Source organism: Crocuta crocuta, unplaced genomic scaffold (assembly GCF_008692635.1).
Source record: "Crocuta crocuta isolate KB4526 unplaced genomic scaffold, BGI_CrCroc_1.0 scaffold132, whole genome shotgun sequence".
Classification (NCBI taxonomy): Eukaryota; Metazoa; Chordata; class Mammalia; order Carnivora; family Hyaenidae; genus Crocuta; species Crocuta crocuta.
This window is the reverse complement of record NW_027528611.1, coordinates 5,534,825-5,554,039: the sequence shown is the minus strand read 5'-3', so window position 1 is coordinate 5,554,039 and position 19,215 is coordinate 5,534,825. Positions and strand designations below refer to the sequence as shown.

At 39.0% G+C, this 19,215-nt stretch overlaps 1 non-coding gene across 1 annotated transcript; it reads left to right on the top strand.

The window, feature by feature from the left end:
• The first annotated feature begins 8,820 nt into the window (after positions 1–8,820).
• On the top strand, positions 8,821–8,932 carry LOC144224099 (U6 spliceosomal RNA). The gene has a single exon (XR_013332908.1). It is a non-coding gene; the product is annotated as a U6 spliceosomal RNA (small nuclear RNA).
• Positions 8,933–19,215: the final 10,283 nt, after the last annotated feature.

Below are 19,215 nucleotides of genomic sequence, written 5' to 3'. Positions count from 1 at the left end.
CCTTCCTATGAAAATAATCAGATGCTGGCTTTAACAGAAAAAGTTCTTGAAGTAACCATTGTAACTAGGTTCACAGACATAACTGAAAGTATGATTTAAAAAGCAAAAGAAGTATGATGACAATGTTGTGTCAAAGAGAAAATATCAATAGAGATAAAAATTATTTTAAAAAATATGAGGGGGAGGAGTTAAGATGGAGGAGGAGGAGGAGGAACACCCTAAGCTTGTCTGTGTCTTGAATACGGCTAGATAGTTATCAAATCATTCTGAAAACTGAAGAAATCAATCTGAGTTCTGAGAGAACAAAAACTACAAGTCTACAAGTAGAAAAGCGACCACTTTTGGAAGGTAGGAGGTGAGGAGAGTTTACCAACGGAGATATTGCTGTGGCAATGGCCGCTGGGAGGGAAACTGTTCACAGAGGCTACCACAAAGGATTATAAGCATTAGAGCACAAAGCCGAACTTATAGCAGTCCGCTCAGCTGACGAAACAAGGCAGACTCCCAGGAGTAACAGCATGATCTGATGATCCCTTGGATCACAAGAAAGGTCAAGCCAACATTCTGTGCTGTCTCCAGGCAGATGAGTGGGCGCTTGCTCCAGCTGAGGGCAGCAAGCAGCAGTGCCAGCTTTCTGCTCTGTTTTGACATAAACTCTGAACTGCTGCACAGTCACGTAACTGCTTTTTTCAGACAGGCTGGCAAAAGCAGGGCCAGACCCTCCACCAGAGGAATAGCATGGGTCCAACCCATAGGAATCCCTAAAATTTAGAGTTTTGAAACTCAGTTGTGCATCTGTTATATTTAAAAAAAAAAAAAAAAGCAGCTCTGACACAGGGAGGGTGAACACTGGGCTCTGACAGAAACTGGGGACACAAGAAATGTTATTGACTGCTTTTCTTTGAGGTTGCCCTAAAGAGTGGGGGATGGGGACCGTGAACTTTCAGGTCCCCGGTTATAGAGCCTAGCAACACAATATTCATTCCTCCCTTAAGAGCTGAAAGCCTGCAGGGAGTAAAACACTAGTACCTAGTAAAGGCCTAAGTCACTTACACCAAGTCCCACCCCCTTCACCCCAGAGGCACATTTCCACTGAAACAAGTCAGCCTGAGAATCAGCACAGCAGGCCCATCCCCTAGAAGACCAGCATAAACACTTTGCTCACAGCAAGTCTACTGAACATAGAGTGCTGCAAAGCTTCACTAGGGCAAATAGGATCTAACCTCTAGTTTACTTTTTTTTTATGTTGTTTTTTTTTTTTCTCTGACACACAGAGAGAGGCAGTGTGAGCAGGGAATGGTCAGAGAGAGAGGGAGATACAGAATCTGAAACAGGCTCCAGGCTCTGAGCTAGCTGTCAGCACAGAGCTCGACACGGGGCTCGAACCCACAAACTGTGAGATCATAACCTGAGCCAAAGTTGGAGGCTCAACCAACTGAGCCATCTAGGCACCCCTCCATTTTACATTTTTTCTTTATTATTATTGTTTCACTTATTTTCTTAATTTTATTCCTTTTTTTCTTTTTTACTATTATTTTTCTTTTTAATATACATTTTTTTATTTTATTGATTTTTGTTTGTTTTCTTTTTCTTTTCTTTTAGGATCTAGATCCTTTTAACAAACACATCAAAACACACCCAGATCTAGTTTTGGGGGATGTTTTTTTCACCTTTGTTTGTTTGTTTTGTATGTGTGTGTCCTTTTTTTTTTCTTTCTTCTTTTCTTTTCTAGACAAAGTGGTAAGACAAAGAAATTCATCCCAAAACAAAGAACAGGCAGTAGAACTCATGGCCAGGGATTTAATCAATACAGATCTAAGGAAGATGTCTGACCTAATTTAAAAACATGATTATAGTGATACTAGATAGGCTTGCAAAAAGCAGAGAAGACACTAGACAATCCCTTTTTGCAGAGATAAAAATAAATAAATAAAATCTAGGGGCACCTGGGTGGCTCAGTTTGTTAAGCATCCAACCCTTGATTTTGGCTAAGGTCATCTCACAATTGGTAGGATCCAGTCTCACATCAGGCTCTGAGCTGGGCATGGGAGCCTGCTTAGGATTCTCTCTCTCTCCTTCTCCCTCTGACCCTTTTCCCCCTTGGCACTCTCTCTCTCTCTCAAAATGAGAGTGAGGATGGATCAAGCTGAGGAGTAAATCAGTGATATAGAAGGAAAATGTGGAAAATAATGAAAAGAGGAGAGAAACAAAGGTAAAGGATTATGAAGGCAGACTTTAGGAATTCAACAACTTATTAAAAAGTAATATCTGTATTATTATTATCCTGGGTCAGGTGTCCCAGAAGATGAAGAAAGGAAAAGGGGCAGAAGATTTATGTGAAAAAATTACTGCTAAAAGCTTCTCTAATCTTGGGAAGGACACAGACATTAAAACCCCAGAAGCACAGAGAACTCTCATTACATTCAACAAAAGCTGAACATCAGCAAGGCATATCGTAGTCAAATTCACAAAATACACAGACAAGGAAAGAATCTTGAAATCAGCAGGGGGAAAAAATAAGTTATTAATCTACAAGGGAAGACAGAACAGGTTTGCAGCATATCTGTCCACAGAAACGTGGCTGGCGAGCAGGAAATGGCAGGATATATTCAGTGTGGTGAATGAGAAAAATATGGAGCCAAGAATTCTTTATCCAAGAAGGCTGTCATTCAGAATAGAAGAGACAGAGAATTTCCCTGACCAAACAAAACCAACCAAACAAACAAAAATGAACCAAAAGAAAAAATAACTAAATGAGGTTGTGGCTACTAAATCAGCCCTATAAGAAATTTTAAGGGGGACTCTGTGAGTGGAGAAAAAGCAAAACAAAACAAAAAAGACCAAAAGCAACAAAGACTAGAAAGGACCAGAGAATACCACCAGAAACACCAACTCTACAGGCAACACAATGGGACTAAATTCATATCTTTCAATAATCATTTTGATGTAAATGAACTAAATGTTCCAATCAAAAGACAATGGGTATCAGAATTGATAAAATTTTTTTAAAAAAACAATATCTATCTATATGCTGCCTACAAGAGACTCATTTTAGACCTAAAGAAGCTTGCAGATTGAAAGTAAGGGGTTGGAGAACCATCTATCATGCTGATGGACATCAAAAGAAAGCCAGAGTAGCCATCTTTATATCAGAGAAACTAGGTGCTAAAACACAGACCATAACAAGAAATGAAGAAGGGTATTATATCATAATTGAAAGGTATATCCATCAAGAAGATCTAAGAATTATAAATATTTATGCTCCCACTTTCGAGATGCCTAAATGAATAAATCAATTAATAATAACCATAAAAACTTTCATTAATAATAATACCATAATAGTAGAGGCCTTTAACACTTCACTTACAGCAATGGACAGATAATCTAAGCAGAAAATCAACAAGGAAACAATAGCTTTGAATGACATACTGGACCAGAAGAACTTAACAGATATATTCACAACACTTCATCCTAAAGCAGCAGAAGACACATTCTTCTTGAGTGCACATGGAATATTCTCCAGAATAGATCACATCCTGGGTCACATGCATATATTCAGACCACAATGCTAAACTTAAGGTAAATCACCAGAAAAGGTTTGAAAAGATCACAAACACTTGGAGATGAAATAACATCCTACTAAAGAATAAATAAGTTCACCAAGAAATTAAAGAAGAAATGAAAATGAAAATGAAAACATGACAGTCTAAAACATTTGGGATGTAGCAAAGTATGTCTTAAGAGGGAAGTACATGACAATCCAGGCCTTCCTAAAGAAGGAAGAAGTGTCTCAAATACACAACCTAACCTTAAGCCTAAAGGAGCTGGAAAAAGAACAGTAAATAAAGCCTAAAGGCAGTAGAAGAAGGGAATTAATAAAGATTAGAGCAGAGTCAATGAAACTGAAATCAAAAGAACAGTAAAACAGTTCAACAAAACTATGAGCTGGTTCTTTGAAAGATTTAACAAAATTAATAATAAACCCCTAGCCAGACTTATCAAAAAGAAAAAGGAAAGGACCCAAATAAATAAAATCATGAATGAAAGAGGAGAAATTACAGCCAATATCACAGAAATACAAACAATTATGAGAATATTATGAAAAATTATATGCCAACAAATTGAGCAATCTAGAAGAAATGGAAAAATTCCTAGAAACATATAAACTACCAAAACTGAAACAGGAAAAAATAGAAAACTTGAGCAAACCCATTGCCAGAAAGAAATTGAATCAGTAATAAAAAAAAACAAAAAACAAAAAAAACCTCCCAACAAACAAGATTCCAGCACCAGATGGCTTCCCAGGGTAATTCTACCAAACATGTAAAGAAAAATTAATTCCTATGTTTTAGAAACTATTCCAAAAAATTGAAATGGAAATAACACTTCCAAATTCATTCTACAAAGCAAGGATTACCTTGATTCCACAACCAGACCCCACTAAAAAGAAGTACAGACCAATTTCCCTAATGAACATAGTTGCAAAAATGCTCTACATGATAGTAGTAAATCGAATCCAATAATACATTAAAAGAATTACCATGATAAAGTGAGATTTATTCCTGGGCTATAGGTGTGGTACAATATCTGCAAATCAATCAACATGATACACCACGTTAATAAAAGGACAAGAACCACTTGATCTTCTCAATAGATGCAGAAAATGATTTTGACAAAATACAGCATCCTTTCTCTATAAAAACCCTCATGAACGTAGGAATAGAAGGAACATACGTCACCATCATAAGGGCTATATACAAAAGACCCACAGCTAATATCATCCTCAATGGAGAATAACTGAGAGCTTTCCCTCTAAGGTCAGGAACATGACAAGAATGTCCATTCTCACCACTGTTGTTCAACACAGTACTGGAAGTCCTAGACTCAGCAATGAGACAACAAACAGAAATAAAAGGGATCTGAATTGACAAGGAAGAAGTAAAACTTTCACTCTTCACAGACAATGTGATACTCTACATGAAAAGCCTGAAAGACTCCACCAAAAAATTGCTAGAACTGATTCATGAATTCAGCAAAGTCACAGGATAAAATATCAATGTACAGAAATCTGGGGCATTTCTGTACACCAATAATGAATCGCAGAAAGAGAAATCAAGGAATCGATCCCATTTACAATTGCACAAAAACTATAAGATACTTAAGAATAAACTTAACCAAAGAAGCAAAAGATCTGTACTCTGAAAAACTATAGAACACTTATGAAAGAAATTGAAGAAGACACACACACACACACACACACACACACACACACACACAAAGGAAAAACATTCCATGCTCATGGATTGGAAGAACAAATATTGTTAAAATGTCTATACTATACAAAGCAATGTACACATTCAATGCAGCCCTTATCAAAATAACACCAGCATTTTTCACAGAACTAGAACAAACAATCCTAAAATTTCTACGGAACCAGAAAAGACCCCAAATAGTCAAAGTAATGTTTAAGAAGAAAAGCAAAGTGGAAGGCATCACAATTCCAGACTTTAAGCTGTATCACAAAGTTGTACTCATCCAGACAGTATGGTACCGACACAAAGACGGATAGATCGATCAATGGAACAGAATGCAGGACCCAGAAATGGACCCACACACGATATGGTCAACCCATCTTCAACAAAGCAAGAAGGAATATCCAATAGAAAAAAGACAGTCTCTTCAACAAGTTGTGTTGGGAAAACTGGACAGCACCATGCAGAAGAATGAAACTCAGCCACTTTATTATAAAATAAATTCAAAATGGACGAAAGACCTAAATGTGAGACAGGAAATCATCAAAATCCTAGAGGAGAACACAGGTAGCAAACTCTTTGACCATGGATGGAGCAACTTCTTACTTGACTCTGGAAACAAGGGAAAAGCAAACACGAACTATTGGGATTTTATCAAGATAAAGNAAGTTGTGTTGGGAAAACTGGACAGCACCATGCAGAAGAATGAAACTCAGCCACTTTATTATAAAATAAATTCAAAATGGACGAAAGACCTAAATGTGAGACAGGAAATCATCAAAATCCTAGAGGAGAACACAGGTAGCAAACTCTTTGACCATGGATGGAGCAACTTCTTACTTGACATGACTCTGGAAACAAGAGAAAAGCAAACACGAACTATTGGGATTTTATCAAGATAAAAGGCTTCTCTGCACAGTGGAGGAAATAATCAATAAACCTAAAAGGCAGCCTATGGAATGCAAAAAGATATTTGCAAATGACATATCAGATAAAAGGCTAGTATTCAAAATCTATAGAGAACTTATCAAACTCAACATCTAAAAAAATAAACACTCCACTTAAGAAATGGACAGAAAACATAAACAGACACTTCACCAAAGATGACACACAAATTGCAAATGGACACATGAAAATGATCAATATCACTCATCATCAGGGAAATATAAATCAAGATCATCAGGGACTGCTGCTTCTGCCCTATGACTCCTCTCTGGAGCTACAGTTGGAGTTTTGAGCCATTACCACAGCTGTGCTGCTACTGCACCCTGGGCCCTGAGCTCAACCCACTCTTCCCCTTATCATCCCAGGACCCTCGCTTCTGTGTTTTCCTCTTTTATCCTCCCAGAGTCACTGAAGGGAGCCCCAAGACCAGATCCTCATTCCATGAGGTATCTCCACATACCCACACTGTAGACACCAGTAGCACTGAATCAGAAAACACCCTTGAGCCCCAGGACCCAGGTGCTATATGGTAGTTTTTGTGTACCTGATTCTAGAATCTTGGGTCAGGTATTCCTCAGAGTGCCAGCACACCAGAGCAGATGCTGCTGTGGATTCTCTGGGCTAGAACTTCCAACCACAGGCAAAAAAGGACAAGAAAATTGCAACTGCCTTCACCTGCATGGATCTTACTAGACTCATCCACCACTGCCACTCACAGAACCTCTGCAGTCTTGACCACAAAAGATCACCACAGCCTGGCCAATGTCAAGGTCAGCTGATGGAGCTGCACAGAGACTATGTCACTGTGATTTCCAAGGAACTAAAGAGCTGCATCCCACCCAGCTGTACCATCACAACCACCTTTCAATAAAAGTCTTTCCCCAGTGAAGCCAGTCTGAAAAGACTAGAAGAGGTGACTGTATGCTCAAATGTACAGACATCAATATAAAGCCATCAGAAACACGAAAAACCAAAGAACATGACACCACCAAAGGAACACAATAAGTGTCCAGTAACTGACCCCAAAGAAATGAATATCTGTGGGTTATCCTTGAAAGGGAAACTCACTGGGATGGCCTTCCATGTCCCTACCCACAATGTGTCAGTTGTGGATCTGACCTGCATCTGGAAAAAGCTGCCAAATATGATGACATCAAGAAGGTGGTGAAGCAGGCATCAGAGGGCCCCCTCAAGGACATCCTGGGCTACACAAATGACCAGGTTGCTTCCTGCAACTTTAACAATGACATGCATTCTTCCACCTTTGATGCTGGGCCAAGGGCACCCTGTCCTACACTGAGGACCAGGTTGTTTCTTACAACTTTAACAGTGACACCCATTCTTCTATCTTTGATGCTGGGGCTGGCATTGCCCTCAATGACCCTTCGTCAAGCTCATTTCCTGTTACAACAATAAATTTTGGCCACAGCAACTAGGTAGTGAGTGTTATTGTCCACATGGCCTCCAAGGAGCAAGAGGCCCCTGGACCACTAGCCCCAGTGGAAGCACAAAAGGAAGAGAGAGGTCCTTAGCTACTGGGGAGTCCTTGCCCCCAACTCATTCCCCAGCACACTGAGAATCTCCCAACCTTGAAACAATTTCCATCCCCAATCCCTTAAAGAAGGAGAAGACCTTAGGGAGCCCTCCTTTCTTATGTACCATCAATAAAGTACACTGTACCCAGCCCCTTAAAAAAGATATACTCAGCTGAAAAATAGCTGTTAAAAGACTTGCACACTTGGACTCATTCATCCCAGAACCCAGCACAGAACTAGCCAATTGAGAGGCATCCAGACTTTATATGAAGGAGGCTCATTTGCTTATTCTTAAAGCATCAGCCTAAGGGGAGACATCTAATTTAACATATATCTAGAAACCTGCTGACATACTCTTCAGGGACAGAGGCTGGTAGGAGATATCGTTACACTCTCCCTCTGCCTTGCTCCAGCTGGTGGGTGACATTTTTATATTCTCCCTCTGTCATGCTCCAAAGTTCCAGTATCTCCCAGAGGGGAGATATTACATGTGTCTGTTGCCTCAGTTTTTGAGACTACTGACCTGGGGAAATCTCTTGATTATCTGGCTCTGGTGGCCAAGTGAGGAGGGTGATGCATTCTTTGATCCCACAAGATTATAACAATTAGGGAGAAAGTCTTAGAAGGGTGCTCCCCAGACAGCGGACTGAACATACCCTGAGTCTGTCTGTGAAAGAAGCCTATTTGTTTGTCCTGGAGACTCAGCCAGAGGGGCAGCATTCAGCTTGGGAATATATCTATGGAGATGTTTCAAGGAACATAGGTTGGTGGACACCATCACTGGGCTTTCCCACTGCCTAGCTCTAACTAGCCAATATCTCCCAGAAAGGAGCTTCTACACTAGCATGACAATTTTTTGCAACTGCCACCCAAAGGGCACCACCAGATTGTCTGCCTCTGATGGTCAGAAGGGCTAGTGTTCGCAGTCCCACAACACTGAATATATTTGCCTCTTTAGAAGCTTCTGCTTGAGGGTCTGGCTTCCAAACAGATTGAATCTTGGTATTGACTGAGATCCAACCATTTAGGACACTGGCAAGTTTTGGCATATCCTAAGCTACTAGAAGCCACTGAAAATAAAACAAGTTGTGCTTGCTTTGGCAGCACATATACTAAAATTGGAACAATACAGAGAAGATTAGCATGGCCTTTGAACAAGGATGAAAATAAAATAGTTGCTTAGATAATCACAAAAGTCTGAGAGTCAACCAAGAGATAAAGCAAGGTTGAAAAAAAAAGTGCATCTCCTACACAAGGCCACTCCTTCAAAACTAAGAGAGGTGGCTATTTTATTTAAGGCATAGAAATCAACACAGTCAAGCAAAATGAAGAAACAGGGGAATCTGTTCCAAACAAAAGAACAAAATAAAACTTCAGGGAAAAAAAATTCTTAATGGAAAGGACAGAAAAAATTTACCAGATGAAGAACTCAAAGTAGTAGTCATAAAGGTGCTTACCAAACTCAGGAGAAGAATGGATGAACACACAAGAAGAACTACAACAAAGAAAAAGAAAATACCAGATAGAAGTCACAAAGATGAAGAATGCAGAAACTGAACTAAAAAATACACTGTAGGGGTTCACCAGTAGGTGAAACAGAAGACAGGATCACTTAGTTCCAAGGCATAGCAGCACAGTTTGCCAAATCAGATCATAGAAAAATAAAAAGATTTTAAAAATTGAAAGTAGACCTATCATACAATTCAGCAATTCCACTGTGGGTATATACCTAGAGAAAATGAAAACAGGGTTTCGAAGACATATTTGCACTCTTATGTTTGTTGCAGAATTATTCATAATAGCTAAGATATAGAAACAACCTAAGTGCTCACTGATGAATGAATGAAGAAAATGTGGTATATATTCAATGGAATATTATTCAGCCATAAAAAATGATGTCTCTCCATGTATGACAAACATGGATATACTTTAAGGTATTATTGTAATTTGTCAGACAGGGAAAGACAAATACCATATGATCTCACTTATATGTGGGATTTAAGAACAAAACAAACAAACAAAACAAAATATCCAAGCTCATATTACAGAGAAAAGATTGGTGATTGCCAGAGAAAGTTGGTGAAATGAGTTATGGGGGTGTCAAAAGATACCAGTTTTTTTTTTTTTATAACTTCCAGTTATAAAAAATAAATAAATAACAAGGTTGTAATGTATGGTATGCTGACTATAGTTCATGATACAGTATTGCATATTTAAAAGTTAAGGAAGTAGAAATTTTAAATTTTTTTTAATGTTTATTTATTTTGAGAGAGCTCAAGTGATCAGGGGAGGGGCAGAAAGAAGGAGAGAGAGAATCCCAAGACAGCTCCACGCTCAGCACAGAGCCCAACACAGGGCACCGTCTTAGCAACTGTAAGATCATGACCTGAGCCAAAATCAAGAGTCAGATGCTTAACTAACTGAGCCACCCAGGTGCCTAAAGTTTAAAGTTTCCATCACAAGAAAAAAAAATGTTTGTAATTATCTATGTTGACAGATGTTACTAGACTTATATGGTTATCATTTTCACAGTATATGCAGAAATAGATCATTATGCTATACACCTGAAACTAAGATAATGTTATATGTCAATTATACATCAATTTTTTAAAGGTAATAGTACAAACAAGTGTATACAAATAAATCAGATAACTTAGATAAATTGGACTAATTCCTAGAAAGTCACAAAGTACTTGAGGCATCTGGATGGCTCAATTGGTGAAGCGTCTGACTTCGGCTCAGGTCATGATTTCATGGTTTGTAAATTCAAGCCCGTGTCCGGCTCTGTGCTGACATCTCAGAGCCTGGAGCCTGCTTCAGATTCTGTGTCTCCCTCTCTGTCTACCCCTCCCCCACTCACACTCTGTCTCTCCCTCTCTCTCTCTCTCTCTCTCTAAAATAAATAAACATTAAAAAAAGAAAGTCACAAACTACCAAAACCAAATCAAGAAGAAATAGCAATATGAAATAACCAAATTCTATAATACTAAAAGTTTTCAGAAACATTCTCAGAATCTCTTTACCACTTACCAGGGGTGCACAGAGCTCTGATATGAAGGATATGTTCAGACCAAATGTTCAGAGTAGGGAAGGACCCAGTGCCTTTCACTGAAGTAGCCTTTCATTAAATTACTTGACACAGTGCAACTGATCTCCCCAAACCAACCCCGCAAAGTCAGTCATATCCTTCAATTTCCCCATGTGATATAGTAAGAACTCCCATACTAAGGAGCCCCCAATAACTGAGATAATTAGGGGAGAAATTTATCCTTTGCTAGGGTAGTCCAGACTCTCCAGATGATCAAAAGATCTGTTGAATAAACAAGGGAATAGAAAGATGCTTCTTTTCAGTATCCAAATGTCAGAAAGGATTCCTAGACTTATATTTAAGTTTAGATATAGGAAATCTACTGGAAGAAAGAGATTACAGAATTTGCAAGTTTACTGGATGATGCCTCAGTAAGAGTGAGAAGGATGCAACAAACGATAAGAGACAAACTCCTGGAGAGCTAAAAGTGAGCTTTTCATGGTATCAATCTTCTCATAAACTTCTTAATGTCGTGTATTTTTATTCAGTACCAGAAAAGAACAGATATGTGAATGGATAGTGTGACACAGTATTTGTCACTGGTAACTTTGCATAGCAATGCAAAATCCTATTCTTATACCTGAATTACTACATCGCTCTTGAGTCAGGAGCAATGTAAACCAATGTGGCTCAAATTATCAGCTGTTGCATTTAGAAAATTTTAAAATACAAAGCAAATTAGAGATGATTTATCAGATTTACCACTGGGTAAATAGTAATAGGTAAAGGGAGAGGAGAGTGCTGGTTAATTTAGCCCAGGCCCTGAAGGACTCACTATTTGGAAAATCTACTTGTACTCATACTGATGGCCAGCATCTACTCATATGATGGCCTCCAGCAGGGGACCTTTTACTGCCCAGACCCTAAGCTGGCAGTCAGCATGGCTTCTATCTCTGTTTAAGTGTGAACTCTATAGGTCCAGCCCCCTGGTTAATGCATCCCTCTCCTTCCCTTCAAGTCCTGTCTCTCTACTGAGAGAGAGTTGAGATCACTGTTGAAACAGTGGCCCTATGTCTATCTGGTCCAGAACTGGACACACTCTCACTATCCTACCAAGCAATTGCAGATACAGTGTATTGACATGGGTTTCCTAAATACATTTGGAAAGTTTTACAATGCGGTTACTAATATGCTAGCTTCATAGGCCTAGAAGGTGTCCTGTAAAATATAGTGATTAACTGGGGCACCTGGGTGGCTCAGTTGGTTGAGCGTCCAACTTTGGCTCAGGTCATGATCTCATGGTTCAAGCCCCACGTTGGGCTTTGTGCTGTCTGCACAGAGCCTGTAGCCTGCTGTCAAAAATGAATAAATGTTAAAAAACATTTAAAAACATATATATATATAGTGACTGAAAATTGTCTTCACAATTGGAAGTATTAATCTACACTCCTTTGATGTCTTTACTTACAGTTTGTTCTGATGTATTTCACATCTTGTGTGAAGCTTTTTGGAGGACTGATCAAAGGCTATGTTACTATATAAAATTTATATTGAAAACCTCAGAAAAACTGCTAACACACTTGATGGTTGTAGGAAGGGAGAAGGTGTCCGGACATAGGAAGTAATTATTAGACCAGGGTTCTGGTTGAAGAGGAAGGATGATGACACAAATCTTCGTATAAACCACACTTAAGTGAAACCATGATACATTGTTAAATACTTGTCTTTCCAGCTAACAAAGCAAAAAAAGAAGACAGCGTCATTTGTATCTGGCAGACTAAACCACAAAGAAGGCATACCCAAACGTGTGGTGGCAGGCAGGGGTGGGGGGAGGGAAATTCCATTAACATCTCAGTTCAGTGAAATTGGTATATGAAACACTAATATATGGAACATTGTGTAGAATTTCTGAAGTTACTTGCCTGCCCTGTCCCCATTGGGCCTCTTCTCTGTCTTTCTTCCTCTTCCATATAACTACACAGTCCGCCTGGGATCATGGCCACAAAGTTTCCAATCTTAGTTGAGCGCCCAAGCCCTCATTTCAATCTTTTTCTTTCTTTCTTTCTTTCCTTTCTTCCTTCCTTCCTTCCTTCCTTCCTTCCTTCCTTCCTTCCTTCCTTTCTTCTTTCTTTCTTTCTTTCTTTCTTTCTTTCTTCCTTCCTTCCTTCCTTCCTTCTTTCCTTTCTCCCTTTCTCCTTCCTTTCTTCCTTCCTTTCTCCCTTCCTTCCTTCCTTTCTCCCTCCCTTCCTTCCTTCCTTCCTTCCTTCCTTCCTTTCTTCTTTCTTTCTTTCTTTCTTTCTTTCTTCCTTCCTTCCTTCCTTCCTTCCTTCCTTCCTTTCTTTCAATTTGAGAAAGAGCATGTGAGCAGGGATGAGAAACAGAGGGAGAAAGAAAGAGAGAAAGAATGAGAATCTTAAGCAGGCTCCATGCTCAGCACAGAGCCCGACGCAGGGCTCCATCTCACAACTCTGGGAACATGATCTGGGCCAGAATCAAGAGTTAGACGCTCAGCCAAATGAGTCACTCAGGCACCCCTCAATCCTTTTATATAATTTAGTCATTTCTATTCTCATTTCACTCCAATGTTTTCTTTTTTTACCCACTCACTTCATGTAACTAAAATAATTACCACTTTGTACCCCACAGACAAAGAGGAGAAACAGGAACACTCCCCAAATCCAGCAAGCCTTAAATTCAAAACTCATGAGCAATGGCACTCAAGCAAACAGAGACAGGAGAGCCCTATGGAAGTTCACACTGTTTTCCCTGCAAAAGAAAACTTTCAGAAGAAATGCCCAGTCTGCAGTTAAAGCACAGCAGCTCTTGTGTTAGAACTTCTGGGGTTGGGTGCAAGCCTTGACCCTTTGGCGGCATTTAGCAATGGTCTCAGCACAGGAACTTCTCTGGTTTTTTATGAAGCTGGAATGATTTTTAGACTCAAAGTGTTTTAACCTGTACGATTTCTAGCCTGACTGAATAAGATTTCAGAATCTCTAGCTGAGTATGAAATCTCCAAGAAGTGTCAAATATGAAAAACAGAGAGATGAGGAACAGCTCTTTTCTACCCATAATATGCCCATGGAGAAGAGCTACAAAAATGTAAGTCTCCACCTCAGGCTCATCCTGGTGAAACGCTGCCAGGAGGAGGCCATTGAAGTGTATGTGGCCAGGCGCCTAAGTAATTCCTTCTTTAGAAGAATTATGTGGTCTAGTGCCCATGAGGGGAAGTGTGGCATAAATGCCCTTCCAGGCCACAGGGTAGCACAACCTCTAGCACGTCACTCTCAGGTTAGACTGCCTGGGTTTTAATTCTGGCTCCACCCCTTACTAATGGTGCAGCCTTAGGTGAGTGTCCATGTCCTCCATACTACAATTTCCTAACAGGTAAAATGGGACGGAGAGGTAATAATATACCTACCTAATGGTATCATGAAGATGAAGCCAGTTAATATAGTGAAAGCACTTAGAAGAAGTGTGTCTGCCATATAGAAATCACTCAGTAATCATTAGGCATTATTATTATCATAATTTTTAATTATCATTATCATCACATCTGGAGGGTAACCTGGCAATCTGTCTTTATTTTCTCACTAGCCTGGTTTATCAGGATCCAATGCATCTAGGGGACAAATCTCAGTGTCATAAACCAAAAGAAGCCTGTCTTTATATTATGTAGGGAAGGGGAGAGGAGAAGGAATAGGAGAGAATAGCCATTCATACTTTAGGTTCTGCCGTTTTCCTACTCACCTCCAGAAAACTAACCAGCAATAAGACATCTACACAAATGGCTGGATCCATACCCTTCCTCCCTTCCTGATTTCCTTTTCATCATTTACATGTCACAGAAGGTGTTGGTTGACTTTGAAACTGCAAAAATCACATTCACACCTGACTGATTCAGGTCAAACCAATAGCTGATTCAGGGTTTATTGGCAGTTCAGTGAGCAAAGCATATCCTGAAACTCACTTGGGACTGAGCAGATATAAATAAATGAAGTATCCTCTGCGTTTCTAGAAGTGTAAACACTTTAAGATGTTGATATTTGTAGTTGTCTTTTCTCTACAGACCTATGATCACAAGATCATCCTTGGTTCAAGTGTAATGCTTAGTTGTGACTTAGATCAGAGGGGTAACACACATTCCTTCATCTGACTGTTCAGCCCTTCACTTCTCTTTGCATATGGAATCTTTTTCTCAATAGACAACCGGAGCACTCTGGAAGGCACACCCATATCCTACGTGCTATCACATTTCTTCATCCAAATCTGCAACCCCACACCCCAGTTCTCTCTGTCTAGCAAGGCTGTGGTGACAACCTTTGTGGAAGTTGGGTTTAAGTGAAACTAAAACAAGACATTGGGTATGTTCCTCTCAGCAAATTAAAACCATATGGGAGGCAGCATCATTGGTCTCTGGCAGGCTAAGCCACAGAGAAGTACAAGATAAATATATTGAGATATAGGAAAAGAAAAAAGTACCCATTAACAAGAACAAAAATGACAACCAAAAAAGCCCCAAATACTGTCTTATATGTAACAGGGCATATGAAGAATCATCAGAGAAAACATTACAAAACTTTTCTGATACCACCAAAGATAAAAAAGCGGAGCAGTGGGGCGCCTGGGTGGCTTAGTCGGTTAAGCGTCCGACTTTNAAAAAAAAAAAAAAAAAAAAAAGAAGTGGAGCAGAATACAATGTTCCCAGATAGGAATATAATATGGATATAATTCAGTTTCAATCAAGATCTACATGATATTCTAAAAGATAATAATGTATTTTCAAAACTCAGTATGCAAAGTACTCATAAATAAATAAATGAATAAATAAATGTGTGCATACATATGTATATCTGACACTATATGATTAATTTTTAAAAATAATAAGCTTTTGTCTCCACTGTATTGCATCACTTACAAAAGTGTTTTTTCTTTTTAGTAATGTTTAGTTGTTCTTCCTATATGGAGATGATTTATTCCATCATCTCTGATGACACTATTAATAAATACCATTTGGCCTAAAGAACTAAATCCTGGAGACAGATTCAGGATACCAGGGGAAGAGAAAAACATATCCAGAGTTGCTTTGCAGCCCTGCCTCGCTCTGTTCAACTCCCACACCACCATTGCCTCGTGCCCAAAAAGAGAACATAAGCTAAACAAGAACTTACTGACAAAGAGCATTTGCAGAAGTTATGTTTAAGTGGAACAGCGATTTGACATTGAACATGTTCTCTCCAGCCAATAAGAATCAGACGTAGTGCAGCATCACTTGTCTCTGGAAAGTGAAGCTGTCAAGAAAACTCAAAGGAACAGAGCTAATGTGCACAGAAAAGTCTTTTCCACAATACCAACAAAATCTAAAAGGTGTGAAACAAAAATAGAACAATTTCAAATTTCACATGAAATTCTAAAATTAACATGAATCTAAAATTCGGTAGGAATGAAGAGTAGGCGAGACTAATGAAGAACACTTTTCTTTTACTGAACTTACTACTTGATTTATAATTACTCTCTTCTCAACCATGCTGTTTAATTTTCAAAAGTGTTTCCTTTTTAAGCATGCATTTCCATTACTGATGGAGATAGTACTTTCTCCAGTTTTTCTGTGGCGTATGGAGATGAGATATTTTCTAAAGTCAGTAGATGGAAGAGGCTCACAGCAAGGATGAACATTCCCCATCAATAAAAACAAAGGCAGGTGGGCTTTCATGTCTGCATTTATCATCAAAATGATCTGGACACTGAGTAGTGAATTTCACCTTAGTTCTGATTGTAAATTTACAATCCCTTCATTAACTAACAGCCTGCCAGCAATGTCAGTGGTGTATGCCAAGGTATTTGAGAAATACAAGGCTGGATAAAAGCCTTCTCAAAGTCTATGATTACTTCAGCACACTTGTTGCCTACACGTGGGATCCTGACAAACCTACTCTTCCCATACCAGAGGGTCGGGCTTTCATCTAAGAAAACTTGTCTAGTGATTTTCTTAAACTCCACTGCTAAGATTTTTTTTAAAGAACGAAGCTCTTCCAGGTTTATGACAGTTTGTATTCAGTTATCTGAAGGACCAAGAACTTCTCCTTTTAAGGGTGGACACTCAGGTCGGTTGAGTGTCCAACTTTGGCTCAGGTCATGATCTCACAGTTCATGAGTTCAAGCCCCATGTTAGCCTCTGTGCTGACAGCTCAGAGCCTGGAGCTCCCCCTTCTGTCCACACCACACCATTCTAGTGAGATTTCTTATTATTCATATTCACACTTTTGATGATAATAATACAATATTGTTGTCTATATTCACTATACTATACATTAGATCTTTTGGGCTTATTACTACTTGTTGCAATTTTTCCCCTCAAACAATATTTGTCCTTTACCACCAACCTCCCCTGGTAACCACCCTTTTACTCTGCTTTTAAGAATTTGACTCTTTTAGATTCTACATGTAAGTGATATCATACGGTACTTACTTTCTCTAACTTATCTCACTTACCATAATATGCTCAAGGTCCATCCATGTTTTTGCAAATGGCAGGATATCTTTCTTTCTCATAGCTGTAATATTCTATTGTATGTGTATATATGTACACACACATACATCTTCTTTATCCATTTATCCATTGATGGACACTTATGTTGTTTCCATACCTTGGTTATTTTGAATAATGCTGCAATAGATAGGGAATGCATATATCTCTTTGATATTCTGTTTCAATTTCTTTGCGTATATACTCAGAATGGAATTACTGTATCAAATGATAGTTCTATTTTTAATTTTTTGAGGGACTTCCATATTGTTTTCACAGTGAGTGAACCAATTTACATTTCCACCAACAGTATATGATGGTTTCCTTCTTTCCACATCCTTGCCCACATTTATCTGTTATGTTCTTGATGACAGCCATTCTAACAGGTGTAAGGTGATATCTCACTGTGCTTTTGATTTGCATTTCACTGATGATTAGTGATGTTCAGCTTCTTTTCATGTACCTGTTAGACATTTGGATGTCTTCTTTAGAAAAATGTCTATTTAGTTCTTCTGCCCATTTTTGGATCAGATTGCTATTTTTGTTACTGAGTGATCTAAATTCTTTATATGTTTTCATATTAACCCTTATTTAATATATGATTTACTGAATATTTTCCCACTCTGATATTGCCTTTTCATTTTGTTAATTGTTTCTTCTGCTGTGCAGAAGCTTTTAAGTTTGATGTAGTTCCATTTGTTGATTTTTGTTTTTGTTGTTTATACTTTAGGTGTCATATCCAAAAACATATTGCCAAGGCAAATGTCAAGGAGCTTCTTTCCTATGTTTTCTTCTAGGGCCTTCCATATATTTTTCTTCTATTCATTGCTGGTTAAATTCTCTTGTTAATGAGGGTCCATAAGGCAAGCTGAGGACCAAGCACAAGCTAGCACAGACTCTTCCCTAGGTGGATTATGTGTGATATTCCTTGGGCACTCCTGGCTGCCCAAGAACAAAGGAAAGGAAAGAAAACAAGTAGCTAACTGATAGAGATCACAGTCATGCAGGACATGAGTCTCCATCAGTTTACAAATATCTTAGTAAATTACAAAAAAAAAAAAAAGCAATTTTATCAATAGCCTAATCTCCAGAACGCTGTAGAGTCAGTTTTCTGGAGCCCCAACATCACCCTTCCATGGTGATATGGGGAACAAAGGCAAGAAGGAAATGAAGGTAGAAATAAATTTCCTGAAAACGTGCAGTCCATTGACAAATACTTTTGCCTGACAGAATTAAAACATTTCTCCAGGAGCTCCCTACTGTCTTAATGTTAATGATTTGCTAGAGGGAAAAACAGCCTTAGTTTGACAATAGCTAGGCCTCCAGTACCTTGTGAGTCTTAACATAAGAAAATCCTTTTAGAATTTCCCCCTTACCTTTACCTCCCCCAACACCCAAGTATATAATCTATCTCTCCTCCCAATCTAGGGGCAGCTCTTTCTGCCCACAGTCTCCTGTCCCTGTGCTTTAATAAAACTACCTTTTGGCACTGAAGACATCTCAAGAATGGCCATGCATTCTGAACTCCATCATCACTCCAAAACCCCCATCAATGAAGACCTTTTTACAAAGGAATTTCTTTTTACAAAGGAGTGCCAAAATTCTGTGGACTTCAATATCCCTACATCTCAAAGAAAAGAATGAATAAATGACTCGCAAGTGCACTGGCAGAAAGAAGAGGCTGAGTGGATTGTGGGTTCATCCCCTAGCACCTGTCCTCTCTCTTCAGAGCACACTCAAAGCCCCCTCAAGCTCTGCCACCGCTCAGGCGCAAGACTGCCCCTGACAGATCTTTTCCTTTAATGAGATCGTGTTTTGGGCCTGACTCAGGCTATCCATAAACAATGTTCTTGCCAGACCAACCCCTGTGATTCTTAAGATTGCAAGACACCTTCAGCAATAACCAACAGGAAACTTTCAAGGAGACAAGTT